Source organism: Ambystoma mexicanum, chromosome 6q (genome assembly GCF_040938575.1).
Source record: "Ambystoma mexicanum isolate Mex_15411 chromosome 6q, UKY_AmexF1_1, whole genome shotgun sequence".
Classification (NCBI taxonomy): domain Eukaryota; kingdom Metazoa; phylum Chordata; class Amphibia; order Caudata; family Ambystomatidae; genus Ambystoma; species Ambystoma mexicanum.
In genome coordinates, this window is record NC_090937.1 from 543934153 (window position 1) to 543948002 (window position 13850).

Sequence of the window (13850 nt, forward strand, 5' to 3'; positions counted from 1 at the left end):
TGCGACCGCAAGCGGCAGGTCCACTTCTCCCGTGAGGAACTCACCGTGCTAACAGAGACCCTCCAGGAGAATGCTGCCGTCGTCTTCTGCACGCAAATGACCAGGACGGCACTTGCAAACAAGAAGGCCATATGGGCTCTGGTGGCACAGCGGGTAAGTGCGGTGGGGACCGCACCCCGCACCCCACAGCAATGCCGCAAGCGATGGGACGACCTGCGGATACGCGTCCGCAGCATACTCTCTGCCAACCGCAACATTGCCACAGCCACCGGGGGAGGTCCTGAATCACCCATCAAGTTGACCCCCTGGGAAGAAATCTGTGCCTCAACCATCGGAATGGAGAGCATAGAGGGAATCGGAGGGATGGAGAAAGGAGTGCAGACATCCGAAGATTCAGGTAGGTGGGCCAGATAAAACAATGCCAAATCCACACAGTCCATCCATGTGAAGTACCATGCGTCCACATAGTGCAACAGAAACACATGTCCAGGAGAACGTCCACACACATCGGCCTGATAGCGCACGTTAAAACCCACAATAAATACATAAATAATTAAAAACCCCTAATACACGCACTACACGTGCAGCAGGCACACCCTAACTGCAGGCTGCCAAACAACTGCACCCTCACTCCACACACAAATCAAAGCACCTCCAAGGCCCCGACCCAAATCACCCTCAGGTACCACCCCAATGCATGTGATACAATGCCATTCCAATTCCCACAGACCCATCAATAACCCTCGCCCTCCTTTACTCCACCACAGGGTCCGATCCAAACGACGAGCTACAGGACACCCCTACCAGCACACCTGCAAAGAGGGCCAAGACCAACGGCCAGAGACCCTCCACCTCAGCTGCACGCATCAAGACACGGCAGCAGCACAAATCAGGTGGCAGCACAGAGGAGGGAACATAAACAGGCACCCCAGCAGCCAGCATGCCCACAACACCACCACCACAGGTCCCCCCAATGGATGCCACAGAAGGCACTGCCTCTGGTGGCAGCAGCACCATAGGTGACACCCCATTGATGGCAGCATGCTCGGACACAGAAAACGGGGATGCCGAAGTCAGATCCGTCCATGACCTGTCCCAATCCCCCTGTCTGTCCCATCCCGTACAACATGAGGATACCACGCAGGGGCACCCACAAGACGACGACTGGCCATCCCCCACAAGCCCTGTGGCAAGGCAACATGAGGACAACAGCCCCTCTGTGACACCCCCGCAAATGGCCATGGCCCAGCAGAGGCAACAGTCCCTCGACCAGTTGATCGAACAACAGCAGCAACTGGTCACGCTCCTCAAGGACCATGCTGATGAATGTGGGGGCACTAAGGCAGACATAGAAACATCAACTGAGACACTTAGGGCACAAATCGAGAGTAGCACCGAGAGCCTGAGAGTCCAAATGGAGAGTAGCACCGAGAGCCTGAGAGTCCAAATGGAGAGAAGCACCGAGAGCCTCAGGGGGGAACTGCATGCGACGGCCAAGGACGTATGTGCCGAACTTGCCGCAGTGCGCCGTGTGCTCACTGAGCTCTCGCAAACCCTTAGGGACATGCATGGACGTGAGCAGGCAGACACATCATCCGTTGCAAGTTCCGTCCAGGGCAGCCCCCAACGTAGATCTGGAAGGAACCTGCGCTCCACAGGCAGGGGTGCCCCTGATACCCGCAGAGGGGGCATGCAATAGCGACAGCCCACTGACAATGAGCATCTTTGGACACTGGTGTTCGGGGGGGAGGTAGGAGGGTGGAGGGGGTGTGTTGGGCTCACTTGGGTGGCGGGTCGATAGGGTGTTCAACATGACATCACATATGCCATAAAAAGTGCACGATCAACCAATGAGATGTGTGGACATTGATCTTTGTGTACTAGGCCATCATAGGCGTACAGTCCATATTGTGCATGTCCCAGACACACGCAGTGCCACGAGTCCCGTGTCCATGTATCAGCCACCAGGCGTGAGTGCTAGAAGCATACATCAATGAGATGCTGACGAATGTCACGGGCCTCCGGTGCCTCGCAGACTCCATGAGGTGCTGCCACATCCCCACCCTCATCATGACCATCATCAGGTGCTTGCAGTTCTGCGTCAGGGGGCATGGGCACATTTCTACGTACGCACATGTTGTGGAGCATGACACATGCCATCACCATCTTTGCAACCTTCTCATGGCGGTACAGGAGTGCCCCGCCAGACCTGCTGAGGCAGCGGAAACGGCCCTTCAGTAGGCCGAATGCCTGTTCTATGACTACACGGGTACGTGAGTGGGCATGGTTGTAGTCCTCCTCATGCTGGTCCCGTGGGTTCCGGACTGGTGTGAGGAGCCATCTCTTCAGTGGATATCCAGCATCACCTGTATGTGGACGAGAAACGTATGATGTGGAATGCCATTGATACGTACGCACACCCCCCACCCCTTCCTGCCAGGTCATTGCCAATTCACATACCCCACATCATCATGCATGTAATGAGACTCACCGAGTAGCCAGGATCTGTTCCCTGCGTGTCGCTCCATGTAGCGTGGTATTGTAGAGTTCCTCAAGACCATAGAATCATGGGTTGATCCAGGGAATCGGGCACAACAATGTGTAATGATCCTGTTGGAGTCACACACCATTTGTACATTCAGGGAATGAAATTGTTTTCGGTTGCGGTACTGGGCCTCCATGGCATGTGGGACGACCAATTCAACATGGGTGCAGTCGATGGCACCAATGCAACCCGGTATGCCGGCAAGTGCATGGAATCCCACTTTCGTGTTTGTAATTTCCTGCTCCGAGCGTGGTAGGGAGATGTAGTCGTCTGCGTGCTGCAGGAGGGCATCGAGCACTTGCAATAGTGTCCGTGAGAACAGTGGCTGAGAAATGCCATGCAACTGTCCGACTGTGTGCTGGTAGGTGCCTGTGGCCAGGAAGTGGAGTACAGACACCACCTTCAGTAGGGGTGGGATGGCGGTTGGGCTATCTATCATGCTGACAAGGTCAGCCTGTGTCATGTCCACAATGGCGGCTATGGTGTCCCGGTCCAGACGATAGAGGGTGTGGATCTGCTCATCAGTGAGGTTGAACGGATGTGCTCGGAGGCGTGGTATTGCGGGCTGCCTGCGTGGTGGTAGTGGCTGTGCTGGTGGGCCTTGCTGGCCCTGCCTTGGCCTCCTCCTCCTCCTGCGTCTCCTCCGTGCGGCTGGTTGTAGTTGGTGTTCGTCTTCTTCTTGGAGTTGGAGCACTTGCAGTGCTATCAGGTCCCCCAGGGCCAACATCGCGAGTCCTGCCGGTAGCATTTCGGTGTGGTTGTGGGAGGAGACTGGCTGTGCAATTTATGTGTTTTCAGGCTGTATGGCCTCCACCTGTGGTGATTCATTCCACCTGTGCAAACTGCTCTCCCCTTTGGCCGAGCACGTCACGCGCACAACGCTGCAATTCGGGGAATGGTATCTTGCTATTGCTATCATGTATTTGTACCCGATGGCCGTGTAAGATTGGTTGATATGTTCATTCTGCTGTGGTCCCATTGTTTCCCATACTATCTGTGCAGTCGCGAACAGACTTGTGAAGGGTCAGTGGAACGTAGTACTCGAGTAACGGTGGGCCCTCATGCATCACTGTACGGAGTTGCAACGACGGGCGGGGCGTCCCATTCGTGGGTGAAGGCAGTTGCCATTTTCACACACAGCCGCACTCGATGGAATAATTAGTGATTTCAAACGGCCACAGATGACTTTCCGACGTGGTGTTGCAAATGAGGAATTCGAAGGGCGGCGCTTTCGGTTTCCAGCTAGCGGCGAGGAGATGCCCACAGGTCTGACTGCAAATATAACGTTCTATTGTTCAATGTCCTTGAGACAGGGCCCATGGCGAGGGAGCAATGATTGATATGAATAGTTTGGGATGCGCAATAGCTACGTGGGCGATGAGGCCGGCCGTTCCCAAATACATGTTACTTCACAACACTGGAATTACGGGCTGGGGCACTGTGGATTTTGCAGGCTGCATAACGCACAGACTCAATGGATGTTTCTAATGTTATGTGAGTAATTATTCAGGCGTTTTGATCCCGGGATGAGGGAATGATGAATGGATGCATGGGCAGGTGATTTGATACAGAGTTTGCCATGTACAGGGCTTCTTGGGATCTATCCGCCTCCCCTACGCTATGTGATGCAGGGCTGCCATAGTGGGACCATCGTCTATCTGGCCTTGTTGAGCCCTCCCTGTCTCGAGGCGCCCTCAGACACTTGTGTCCATGCACGTTAACATTCCCATCTGATGGATTCTGTTTTGACAGACGCATGCACAGGTACACTCGTTTGTGATGGTGTTTGCACCTCGATATAGATGGTTATGAGTCGCAAGTGGTTTTGGGGTGGTGATGATCCTTTTGAGTGGGCTAGCATGCATATGGCTGTGGATTTCGTGTGATCATTGAAGTGAGTTGTTCGAATGTAGTTCTGATGGCCATTCTGTTCTTTTTCTTTTCTTTTGGTTGACAGGTATCTCCTCCCCTTTTGCCACTGCCATCTGTATGCCACTCCTGCAGATGGATTTTACTCCCGACACCTGCTGCTTCGTGTTAATCAGTGGAGCAGCATTACGATCTTATGGGACGATCGCCAATGGCCCACATGCCCTTACGCAGTACTGGTGGCTCGGAGCAACATTTCGGCCTTTCAGCTGGACTAGTGCCTCCCCATTGGGACGGCCCTGCGGTTCTGTGCGCTTCCATGTTGCCTTTTCGTACGTGAATGTGGCTCTGTGTACCATGGGGGAACAGGGCGACACACAAGTAGTGGCTGGTCATTTCTTGTGGATGCAGCCCACAATGGTGATTAGTGTTTTGGAGTTCATGGCCTGATGGCTGTATGGGCTTGGTGACTTTGATGTGCATAAATTTCTATTCTGATTTGGCCCGTGTAGCGTTTTTCTTTGCAAGTGATGTGGCATATGCCTATTTGGGGGGCGATGTATTGTGAGGAGATCTGCATTGGGTTCCAGCTTCGGGGTTTAGTTGCCTAGTACTGTACTGGGCGCGTTTGCCTACTAAGCCCGTGAGGTCAGGGATGGGGGCTGCCTATATGACAGTTTGAATGTTGTCATGCTCAGGGGCGGGGGATTGGGTTTTGTGTAACAGATGCCGGTCAGCCAGGTGGACTGGTGGAATGATGTGATTTTCGGAATATTGCTGGTCACAGGTGCCTGTGTTTGCGTGCGTTTCTTGGTGGGGGACTGTGGTCATGTCCATTGGGATGGCTTCTGTATTCGTGCCATCTGTGCCCTGCAGCTCCCATTGGCCCCTCTTGTGTTTCTTTTGTTCATTGGCATGCATGGGTGACTTGTACATTTCAATGGTTGCATTGTGACTTCATTGCACCTACGGGGAGTTGTACTTTGTGGGCAGGGAGCGGTGTACAGGCACTCAGTGGGGCCGTTTACGGTTGATTCGCGATGCCGTACTTCTCGCCATGGCGGAATGGTACATTACGCCATGCCTGATGGCGTTAGGTACATGTCCGCTAGGGTCGGAATTGGCGTACCCTTGCGCCATGGTGGTGTTTGCGGTTTGGCATGGCGCGCGCGCGCGTGCTTGGTGCAGTTAGCGTTGGCGTTCACTACGGTGTCGCTAATGGCTTCGTACTTTGCGGTGACGGGTCATAGTCGCACCGAGCGCTATTCGATGGCGGTATTGCATTTCCGCCATCGTTTTTCGATTTCCGCCAGGGTCGTAATGAGGGCCAATGTCTAACTGAAGACAAGTAGTTGTTCACTTGACCTGTTTTTGTAACCGGTCTAGGGAAACCAAAGCAGCATTTTGTGTAGTATTTCCCTTTGTTTATGTATTTGCGATGACAATATTTGCCACATTTGTGTCTAGGGAAACCAAAGCGGCATTTTGTGTAGTATTTCCCTTTGTTTATGTCTTTGCGACAACAATATTTGCCACATTTGTGTCTTTGAAATTGTAAAATTTGTGTATGAAGATCACTATTTGTTGCTTCTGATGGAATTTCACAAGTGACATATTTTTCAATAAACTGTAAAACAGTTGCGTCACTGTCTTGACCAAATTTAGAGCATCTTTAATCCATAAAAGCATGTGAATATGCGGTGCTCCTCTGGCTTGGTATTCTTTTCTCCAAAAGAAGTGTTGCACTTCTCCGAGGGGAGGAGCATTTTTATTACAAATAAAGTGTAGCATAGCAATGAAGCGATGGTGAGAATATCTCGAAACATTAACAGGATCTAGAGAACAAAGTTCTCCAGTTGTTAGTATATCTATGTTTGTTTTGTTTTTGTTTTTGTTTGTTATGCGTAGGAAATCATGTAAATCTTCCCATGCATATTCTGCACAATGTAATGTAACAAACCAAGTGGGTGGGCCAAGGTTTCTTATCATACAACGTACATCTCCATGACGTCGAAACCAGTACTTTTAGTACCATGCATATTTGCTAATAGATTTGTAATATTTGATTGTAAAACCTCATCTTTTTGTTGCACGTTTTGTAATAATTGTGTAGCTGACATATTTTGAAAGTGGGATCTTGATTTTAATGTGTGTGCAACTCCATAAAATAAAGTTGCTAGTTCACTTTCAAAGAGTAGGTGGAATATGTATTCCACATTTTGTCTAAATCTGGGATCTTCAGAATACATCCGTAATGAGCGGTATTCTGATGCTGTTATTTGAATAGGTCTATCATTGTACCTTCCTCCTTTGCCAGTAGGAAAAAGTAGAGGAAAAGCATGTGCTTCTATACTTTTTTCCCATATGCTGATTGGTGATCCTTTTGTTTGACGCATTTGGTACGTTTCTAGTGCATCTTCTACAGTGTCATTAGAGTGCAATGGGTTAATTGTATAATGGTCTAAAGTATTGGATATTGTAGCTGGATCTAGGAGCTCAAATTGACCAGCTTCTTGTGTCTCTTGAATTATTTCAGTGGTATCCTTCATGTTTTCTTCAATATTAATTTCTTTGTAGTATTCATTATTGTATTTTAGATATTGCAAGGCTTGTCTAACTTTATGTAAATCTACAAGTTGTTGCCAAATGTTTTTGTTTTTTGTAGGTACATCATTTACTAAGGTAATTAAAGATTGTTCCATTGGACTTTGCACTCCTAGAGTGTGCACATTTTCTTTTAGCTCTAATGGTAAATATACTACTTTTCCCTGAATACCTTTCACTAATTCAGAGGGAGGCAATTTTGCTGTTTTTGGTTGAAGGTGTATTATTGCTTGAAATGGGTGCACTGTTTGAATTATGATGCTCTCATATAAATTTAGTTGTTGTAGGGGTTTTGGTAGTGGAAATAATTCCAAATTATTTCTGATAGCACGTCAAGGAGTTTGGTTGTTGTCAAGTTTTGTAGTGCAGTAACTGCAAAGTATTAAGGGGTCAGTTGTTTCATATTTGTTTTCTGCTATCAGATAGAGAACTAATTCAAACCATTTAGAATCTTCATGGTCTTCTATTTTGTATGTTAGGTCTACAGTTTTTGTTTTACTTTTATAAAATGTTCTACGGCAACATACACACACATGGTTTGGTATTTCAGCAGATGTACTTTTAAATTACAGTATTTCTTTTTTGTATGTGTGTAGTAGAAGGTTGCCGTGCATAGAATTGTTGCTAATTTTCTTTAAAGCTATTTCATTCTCTAAGTGGCTTTCACTTCCAAAATATTTTTTCTGGATATAATCGATTTCTTCAAATAGGTCTTTCGCTGTACCATGTAGAAGAATGTTATTTAAATTGGCTAGTGCTAAAGCAGGACTTTTAGCATAGTACAGTTTATAGATTAGATTTCTTATAGTTGAATGATGTGTTGATATCATTTTTATATAATGGAAGGTGGTTTTGCAAGTAGGTCCTGAAATTCAGGCCAATGAATGTCCTTGTACTCCTGTGTACTTGCGCACTGGACAGGTATCCATATTTTGCAGTAGTTTAATTGTGATTATGTCTTTGCCTTTCACATATTGATTGAGGAATTGGCGTAAAGACTTGAAAGATTCTTTGGGAATGTTACACCTTGACATGCATGGCCATTTGTATACTTGACGTTCTGATACAGTTGAATGGAGAGGTAATTCTAAGTTTTCTGGGGATATTTTTGTAAGCAGAATTTCTTGTTCCATTATGGTATTATTAACTTTTTCATAACCTTGTCCACTGCTATGTATGGCAATTGTAATTCTTTGCTTTTGTTTGTATGCTTCTTCATTGAAGTATGGTTCTGTGCTCTAAGTGTGACTCCATTCACCTCCACAGATACTTAAGAAGTTATTTCTGTTGACATTTCGCTTATTGAGAAGTCTTTTTTGTAATTTAGTCATTAGTTTTCTTAGTGGTTTCATTTTGTTTAACACTAAAATAAATAACTTTCTTTTGAGAAGGATTGCACTGTCTATCAACGCTTCTAAGATTAATTTCCTACGATAGGTTTTAAGGGTTGAGCTTGATTTCTCTCCTGTTTTTATAAGATTTTGAAGGACTCTGTGACAGAACATATTTGCTAAAATACTTTTTTTGGTATGTTTAGTTTGCACTATATCAAGATTTATAGGAGCGGTTTTATCTGTAGTGGTAGCTGATTTTTTGTTAATTGTGTTGTGGTTCGTTTTACATTTTGATAGAGGAGGCAAAGTTTCTGTACTTGAAGCTTGTTTTGTTTCGCTAAATGACTGTATTAGCTGTTTTGTTTTAACTATTTTTTACACATTCTGCTAGAGATGGATGCTTGTTTTGGACACTTCTATTTTCATTTGCTCTGCTTCTATGTTGCATTCTACATACTTGACTTTTGGTAGGCATTCTTTATGGTCTGTTGAAAAAAATAAAGAAGGTATGGGTTGGGGTGTTCTTAATGTATGTGTGCTGTGTGCATGAGTGTGTGAGTAAGATGATAAAGATTTATGTAATAATGTGTGATTGTGCATTGGGCAACTACAACTAGTTGGGGTGGGTATTCTTGAATTTATGTACTTCTAAACTGGGGTTCAGATGATAGTAGAAAGTCAGCTGGTGGTGTGGAGAAATATAATTAGTAGATCTAATGGTATACAATTAAAACAGTTGTTTGTTCTATAATATCAAAATTCTAGGGGTTGAGTTGGGTTATTTGTGTGTCGAAAAATAAGAAATTGTGCACCATTCTGCCTCTAAATCTCTGTTTAAGAAATGGGGATTTGTAGACAGAATGGTGCACAATCTCTATTTTTAGGCACAGAAATATCATGAATTAACCTTACAGTGTGTTTGAATAATAGTACAAATAATATGGTGGTATTCAACTTACTTTTTTCCTGAAATGAGCAGGTTTCTTCTAAGTTGTTCTTTGTACTTCAAATTCGGCTGCTTCTTTTCAGGAGAATGGTCTTCACTGCAATTGTAAAGGAAACAAATAAGTAATTTTGTTTGTATATAGCATTGTTTTTAATTTAGACATTGATTTTTTTAATTGACATTGACCCTCAGCGCCTTTCTCAAAATCATGAAAACTATCTTATTCACATAAGATGCGTCACACCAGTTGAATACATATCATATGTTCTTAATGCATAAACTGTATTGTAATGACTAACTGTACCAACCAAAATATAATTTGTATGCCTTGTGGAATTCATAATGTACTACTGAATACCACTATTTCTGTAACTAAGCTCTTGTAAGTAACAGCTCCTCAATGCCATGGGCTGCTTGCACAGTATATACATATAAGTAAATAAATGTTTGTGTTTTTGTACAAGTATTGTTGTTTGATTTGTGAACATACTGTGTGCATGCAGTTTTGTTTGAGTATGTTAACTCTTCATATTGTACTTTAAATATGTTAGTTCAACATGCTTTGTAAATGTGTGTGTAAGAAGAAATTAAATAGCAGATAGGTTTGGAAGTGACAGTTGATTTTAGGAGATGGAAACAATTACAGTAAATTCATTTTATAGATTATACAAGCTAAAAGTCAGTTAATCTGTTTATATGAATCTATAAAAATTGTACATGTACTATATAGAAAATATGCATGCCTGTAGTTTGTGTCCATGCATATGGTTATGCATGCAGCTGCAAGTAGAAATCTTGGAGTCTTGTACAGTATTTCTGCTAGAAGGTGCTTTCCAGTGATATGACACTTGTACTCAGAGAGATTAACAGTACATTTAAAGTGCTGATCTATGACGATGCTGTTAGATGTAGAGGTCTTAGATGTGATTGCTGGATGTTCATGTGACTTCTTAGCTATATCCAATGAGGGAATGGCACAGAAAGTGAAAAGGAAATGGTAAGACTGTCCATGTTACGATATGTCCGCGGACATGGCGGTAGTCCGCGGACATCGGGTGTTACATCTGGGGATTTTTGGGTTGGGGAGCCATGCAAATGAGAATGAGCAGAGAAAGGGATTGCTCAGTAAAGTTTAGTGGGTGTGTTGTGCCAGGAGAGAGTTTCTCGGATACTCTTTTTGCTGAGAGAAGAACAGATAGTTTTGGCTGTGTGTTTCAGAAAACCGATTGTTTGGATTTTGGGAGAATCGTGGATACATTGGCTGAAGGTGCATGCAGAAAGCTGTGGAGTAGCTGTAGATCTTGGATTCCCACATGTGGAAGTGCACTGGCATGGAGTACGTGAAATTAAGTGGTTGGACTTGCTACCTCTCTGTGCTACTTTGAAGACAGAGCAACATCCACACATAATTGTAATTTATTGTGGAGAGAACAGTTTAGGACATGTGTCTGGAATTTCTTTGCAATTTGCAATGAAAGAAAGACTTGGGAAGATCATGGACATGTTTCCAAATTCTTAAGTAATTTTTTCACGGATTGCGCAGAGACAAATGTGGCTTCGTTCTTCTTCATTTGGTCCACAAATGGAGAAAGCAAGGCATAATGTCAATTAGGCTGTTTGTGCCTTTCTAAGAGATTTTGGCATGTCCTCTTTTCACAATGAACATATTATGTTTCATAGTACATACATTTTTCACAGAGATGGAGTCCATCTTACTTATGCTGGCAATCAGATTTTTTTGAGAATGTACAAAATGCATTGCAACCTTTTTTGGAATTACAGCATCCATTTTATAGTAGGCGTTGAGCATTTCAAATTTTTCAAACACAAACAAACACCACCAAAAGGCTCTTTTCAGAGCCACCACTTACTCCCAGATAAAACTGCAATGATTATGATACGGTACCACCCCAACATTTTTAGATGTCCGCGGACTGTCTGCGGACTGTCCGCAGACTTCTAAAAAAGTCACAGGGACCTGCTTCATTTATTTTCACTTCTATTTTTTAAATGTGAAAGGCGGCTCTGAAAGAGCCTTTTTTTTGTTGTTTTATATATATATTTTTTTTCATACAAGACACACTAGGAGAGGAGGGGAAAGGAAAGTAAGAGGGAGACACCAACCACGGGGATAAGAAAGGGCTAGCTGAGAGAGGAAGATGTAGAGTGGGTTTTACTTGGGTATTGAGCAGACCTTCTCATGCTCTGAGACGATAGCCTCAAAAGCACTACAAAGTCTCTCCCCCTGCACAGTATTGCGTCGCAGTACATACACACAACTGTGACCCTCAAAAAGTAAGGGTCATCAGTATTGCATATGGCCTGTGAGGCAACTTGAGGAATACGCTGTCCCACAGGAGTGTTTCTTGTGGTGACAGGATCGGAAACGGAGGATGAAGTAGAGGAAGTCAACCTTCTATGCTCCTTGCAAGGTACAACCTTGCGAATGGCCCCAGAGTGGAATTACTTTATGTGTCACTTCATGGTAGTTGTCCCAAAGCTGTATGAACCATGCCTCCCGAGACCGAGTACCATTTTGCACTCGTTGCAGGTGACTTGGTTGGCACGCGCCTTAGGAACATTACCACAAATGGTAAATAGCCGCCACACCCAAGACTCACGCCGAGTGCTGGCAGTAGGGACTTCCACTTCTCGTCATCCTCTTCATCCTCCTGTGCATCCTCACTCCTGTTCCCCTCTTCAGGCCCTTGGGGAGGTGGTGGTGGTGGAGGGGGTGGGGATGGTGCTGAGGCAGATGCAGCACAAGGTGGCATGAGTGGAGCCATGGAAGCCATCAGCTTGGCGTTGAAAATCTGCAAATTGGCAGCAAAATTCGTTGTGCTCTGCCAGAAACACAATGAGAATGAGCTCTAGGGCGTGGTCTTTTATAGGGATGCTTGTGCGCGGTTCGCAAACATGCGCGCTGTCCGCGGACAGATCAAACAGAAAAAAGGGTTCAAAAAGTCACAAAAAGTATGTAGAAACTCAGGATTACTATGTGAGACTTGTTCTATGGTGAGTTTTTATTGGAAAATATTGTAGATTACTTGAAAATGTAGTTTTAAATTGTTCTGGGACACGAATAGTGTTCACAATCAGAACATACGCTGATCATGGGTGCGGTCACATGATAGGTTCGCGAACATGTTTGCGAAGGGAGCGTGTGCCCGCAGGACACCAAATGCACTGAAACTCTTTTGCACATGCGCGTTGGTGTTCTACGGACACTGTTCGGGTCCTGAAGTGATTAAAAATGCGTCACAAGTGAAACAAACAGCTACGGACAGGCGTTTGTTCTTAGAACAGTTTCAACTTGCCTGCGAACAATATGGACAGGCTTAGCGTCCTCAGGACACCCTCATTTTGTTTGTTTACGAACATACCAGGACACTTGATGTGTTCTTAGAACAGTTTCAACCTGCCTACAAACAGTACGGACAGGCATAGCATCCTCAGGACACCCCCATTTTGTTTATTTACGAACATTTTAGGACACAGCCTGTGTTCTTAGAACAGTTTCAACTTGCCTGCGAACAATACGGACAGGCATAGCGTCCTCAGGACAGCCCATTTTGTTCATTTACGAACCTCCCGGGACACTTGATCTGTTCTTAGAACAGTTTCAACCTGTCTACGAACAGTAAGGGCAGGTATAGGACACCTCTATTTCGTTTATTTACAAACATTTCAGGACACAGCTTGTGTTCTTAGAACAGTTTCAACTTGCCTGCTAACAATACGGACAGGCATAGCGTCCTCAGGACAGCCCCATTTTGTTTATTTACGAACCTCCCGGGACACTTGATCTGTTCTTAGAACAGTTTCAAACTGTCTAGGAACAGTAAGGGCAGGTATAGTGTCCTCAGGACACCTCTAGTTCGTTTATTTACGAACATTTCAGGACACAGCTTGTGTTCTTAGAACAGTTTCAACTTGCCTGCGAACAATACGTACAGGCATTGCATCCCTAGGACACTCCCATTTTGTTTCTTTACGAACATCCCAGGACACATAATGTATTGTAAGAACACTTTCATCTTGCCAGCGATCAATACGGACAGCGTCCTCAGGACACCCCCATTTCGTCCATTGACAAACATTTCAGGACACAGCTTGTGTTCTTAGAACAGTTTCAACTTGCCTGCGAACAATACGGACAGGCATAGCGTCCTCAGGACACCCCCATTTTGTTTCTTTACGAACATTTCAGGACACTGCGTGTGTTCTTAGAACAGTTTCAACTTGCTAGCGAACAGTACGGACAGATATATAATGTTCTTCGGACACCTCTGTTTTTGTTTCTTCACTGACATTCCGGACACCGGCGCTGTCTGCGGACACCTCAACTACTTTTTTTTAAAAAAACAAGAAATGAATTAGGACACAATATAATAATTTTACTTTATTTTACATGTATGTTAAATGTTATGACAGAGAAGGTGAGGCAGAAACTGAAACAAAAACAGGAGAATTGGGGGTTTCAATAGGATTTATATGAGGTGAACAATGGATGGAAGTCTCATCAAAACGTTTTAGTTCATGGAAAGGGTTT